We start from the raw sequence: 4,593 nt of genomic DNA on the forward strand, positions 1-4,593 counted from the left end.
AAAAAAAAAAAAAAAAAGTCAGTTATAGACTGTCAGAGAATACCTGTTTTTGCTGGATTTACTGAAAACATCAGTGGATACTGACAAGAAATTAGGGTCTCCCTCTTTAGATAGGGCTTCCCTCTTTAGCAATGCCAGGAAAATCTTCCTATCAAGAAACTTGATAAGTCCTCCTGATTTACTGGAATATGTGAAGGTAATTTATATCCATGGGCCTCCAAATTTAATAAGGTCTAGTGATGAAAACTGGTGAGTAAAACACTGAGACCTGCCTCACAGAGACTAAGAACTATATACCAAGGAGTAGAAAAGGTGGCCATATTGTTGTTATATTGTCACTGAGTCAAAACCTTTTAAAAACATTCCTAAAAGATACCACTTAAAAAATGAATATCAGGAACAAATACAATAATTAGTCAAACATAAAATTCTCAAATGCACTAACAAGTAAATATATGTAGATAAATACAAGGTGTCCATTTTACTATCTTAAACTAGAAAACTAGTTTTTAGCAATCAGGTGCAGTGCCTAAAGTGAAGTCAGGGCCTCTTACTTTACTGATAGCAGGGTAAACACTTCAGCCTTTCTGGAAAGCAGTAAAGCAAAATGTATCCAAAGCCACACAATCATTAATAAATACTACTTCTAGAATAAAAACGTTCCTGAGAAACTGAAGCCTAACATAAATAAGAAGGGAAAGATCTGCGATTGAAGACTAGAAAATAACACAAAGTAGGTACGGGCACAGTGGCTCATGCCTGTAATCCCAGCAGTTTGGGAGGCCGAGGCAGGAATACTGAGGTCAGGAGTTTGAGATGAGCCTGGCCAACATGAAGAAAACCTGTCTCTACTAAAAATACAAAAATTAGCCAGGCCCACACCTGTAATTGTACAGGCCTGTAGTCCCAGCTATCCAGGTATTTTGGAGGCTGGGTCACAAGAACTTGAACCCAGGAGTTGGAGGTTGGACCCTGCAATGGACCAAAATCGTGCCACTGCACTCCAGGACAACAGAACGAGACTCTGTCTCAAAAAAGAAAAAAAACACCTAAAGTAGCAAAAAATGGAAAATATGGTTATAAAAATTATATATATGAATCTTAGAACACAAAGCACAGAGTAAGGGATCAATGTGGTCAAGAACATGAAGGAAATGGAAAAAGGGTAAGTGTTGCTGAAAGTTTTCTAGTAAGAGAGTTGTATCAGCCTGGGCAACAAGGAGAAACACTAGCTCTACAAAAATATAAAAAATTAACCAAGCATGGTGGTGTGCACCTGTAGTACCAGCTATTTTGAAAGGCTGAGGTGGGAGGATTGCTTGAGCCCAGGAGTTCCAGGCTGCAGTGAACCATGACTGCGCCACTGGATGCCAGCCTGGGCAGCAACAGAATGAGACCCTATCTCAAAAAAAAAAAAAAGCAATCATTAAAGGGAAAAAAATTAAAAAGTACAGTGGGGAGCAAATAAAATCCTATTTGCTTCGACATGTTTCTTATCTGAGACATTTTTCTCTGCTTTTCAATTCCCTGGTAAACTTAAAGTTCTGAAGGCTTTGAACAACATTTTGTCTCCATAAAGAGCTATATATAAATCTACAATGTTTGAAAAAGGACAGTGTTTAACTTTTTACAAAAGTCATTTTTACCAGTTAAAGTAACTGCCAAAGTATAATGTTTTGACTGTAGTGGAAATTAGCACTTACATGTGGAATATAGTTGTTTTAGGTATAAGGATCTGAAGGTCAATAAAAGACTTCACTAGGTACTCTTAAGATCAGAGATAAGTTTTTGTTTTTTCTTTGGTTGGTTTTCTGAGGAAGGGCCTGGTCTGCTGCCCAGGCTAGAATATAGGGCATGATCATCATCACGGCTCACGATGGCCTCAAGCAATCTTCCTACCTCTGCCTCCTGAGTAGCTGGGACCACAGGTGCCTGGTACCATGTCTGGCTAATTTTCATTTTTGATAAAGACAGGGGTCTCACTATATTGCCTAATCTGATCTGTAACTCCTGGACTCAAGCAGTCCTCCTGCTTTGGCCTCCCAAAGTGCTAAAGGCATGAACTACCACACCTAGCCCTACTGTCTTTTGTTTTTAAGAAAAAGTGCAGCTTGCCGCCAGTGCTCATTTAATTGTACATAAACACGTTCTTTGAGGCTGAAGCAAATCTGACTGATTTTCAATGTGAAAATAAAATATAAAAACTGTTCTTGGAGTTATCTCTAAACAGAACTAACATCAGAATTGTCTGCATCATCAGAATTATTTACTTTGGAAAAAACAGATTCATCAAATGAATCTTCAGCCAACAACCGTTAAAGAATGTTAACGTCATGCATGAGAATGCTATGTTTTCTAGGATTTGACATTTTCAGCAATTGAGAATTACTATATTTTGTAAATAGAAATACCACTACTAAAACCAGAATGCTATAAATAGAATGATGGCTTTTGTTTCCGAAGTCAATATGCTGGAGTTATGTGAAAAGAATAAAAGTGGCTGGGCATGGTAGCTCATGAGGTCAAGAGTTCAAGACTATCCTGACCAACATGATGAAACCCTTTTCTATTTAAAAAAAAAAAAAAAAAAAAAGCCAGGCATGGTGGTGCATCCCTGTAATCCCAGCTACTCAGGAGGCTGAGGCAGAACAACTGCTTGAACCCTGGAAGTGGAGGCTGCGGTGAGCCGAAATCACGCCACTGCACTCCAGAGCGAGACTCCTCAAAAATAAATAAATGCAAGCTATTTCATGGCAAAGTTACCTTCAGGTAAAATGCTGCAGGTGCAAGAACTGCCAGCAAGTATTCCCAGGGCAAATGGGAAAAGGGTTAAAACAAATGGAATTGTCAGCCTGTAAACATGGAAAGAGCTATTCATAAATACTGTAATCCAGTTAAAACTATTTCTTGTAAGATTAGGAGTGAAATGCTGAACTACTAGAATTTTTTTTTTTTAAAAAAGTAAATAGATGGTGAGGCACAGCGGCTCACACCTGTAATCCCAGCACTTTGGGAGGCAGAGGTGGGTGGATCACCTGAGGTCGGGAGTTTGAGACCAGCCTGACCAACATGGAGAAATCCCGTCTCTACTAAAAATACAAAAAAAAAAATTAGCCAGGCGTGGTGGCAGGCACCTGTGATCCCAGCTACTCAGGAGGCTGAGGCAGAATTATATGAACCCGGGAGGTGGAGGTTGCGGTGACCTGAGATCACACTATTGCACTCCAGCAGCCTGGGCAACAAGAGCTAAACTCCCTCCCCCCACCCTACCCCCCCCCCAAAAAAAGGTAAAGAATTATAGATAATCACAGCTAGATTTCTCAATGTTGAAAAGAAGTTAAAAATAAGGAAGGCCGGGTACTGTGTCTCATGTCTGTAATCCCAGCACTTTGGAAAGGCAAAGCAGAAGGATCGCTTGAGCCCAGGAGTTCGAGACCAGTCAGGGCAACATAGGGACACCCTGTTTGTACGAATAAAAAACAAATTAGCTGGGCACGGTGGCACACACCTATGGTCTCGTCTCAGCTACTCAGAAACTGAGGTAGGAGGATCGCTTGAGCCAGGGAAGTTGAGACTGCAGTGAGCTGTGACACAGCCACTGCACTCCAGTCTGGGAGACAGAGACCTGGGTCTCTAAAGTAATACTAAGCAGGAAGGCTAAAATGAACCCTGTGGTACTGAACTAGAATCAGAAGTAACAGTATAAACTCATGATTTTTAGGAAAGATGGATGGATAAATGGATAGTGAGGAATGATAAGACAGATACGGAAATACAGATGTGTATCTAAGCATCATTAGTAACCATACATATATTTCCTAACTTTATTTGCTGAGAGGGCCTACAGGCAATGATAACCTACTTACTAACAATGAGCACACTTAGCACCCACATCTTGAAAACTGGAGCTCCTTGGAGAAATGACTAATTTTCAGGGCTGCTGCAGGCAAAAATCAATGTCAATTGGGAACATCTAAATATTAACAGTACCAAAAAGTAAGGAAAGGCTGTGCACTGGTGGCTTATGCCTGTAATCCTGCATTTTGGGAGGCAGAGACAGAAGGATCATTTGACCCCAGGAGTTTGAGAAGCCTGGGCAACATAGCAAGACCCCATCTCTAAAATAAATAAATAAATAAATGGCTCATGCGTATAATCCCAGCACTTTGGGAGGCCAAGGTAAGCAGATCACTTGAGCCCAGGCATTCAAGACCAGTCTGGGAAACATCTCTACAAAAAAGCCCCACAAGCCTTTCGGCCGGAACCGCCATCTTCCAGTAATTCGCCAAAATGACCAACACAAAGGGAAAGAGGAGAGGCACTCGATACATGTTCTCTAGGCCTTTCAGAAAACATGGAGTTGTTCCTTTGGCCACGTATATGCGAATCTATAAGAAAGGTGATATTGTGGACATCAAGGGAATGGGTACTGTTCAAAAAGGAATGCCCCACAAATGTTACCATGGCAAAACTGGAAGAGTCTACAATGTTACCAGCATGCTGTTGGCATTGTTGTAAACAAACAAGTTAAGGGCAAGATTCTTGCCAAGAGAATTAATGTGCGTATTGAGCACATCAAGCACTCTAAGAGCC

General features: G+C 40.8%; 1 protein-coding gene across 1 annotated transcript in view; it reads right to left on the reverse strand.

Moving 5' to 3' along the window:
- The window catches only part of DRG1 (developmentally regulated GTP binding protein 1), a 38,877-nt gene that overhangs the window by 979 nt on the left and 33,305 nt on the right, over positions 1-4,593 (reverse strand). The window lies entirely within an intron of this gene.

The sequence above is a fragment of the Cebus imitator genome, unplaced genomic scaffold (assembly GCF_001604975.1).
Source record: "Cebus imitator isolate Cc_AM_T3 unplaced genomic scaffold, Cebus_imitator-1.0 Scaffold258, whole genome shotgun sequence".
NCBI classification, from domain to species: domain Eukaryota; kingdom Metazoa; phylum Chordata; class Mammalia; order Primates; family Cebidae; genus Cebus; species Cebus imitator.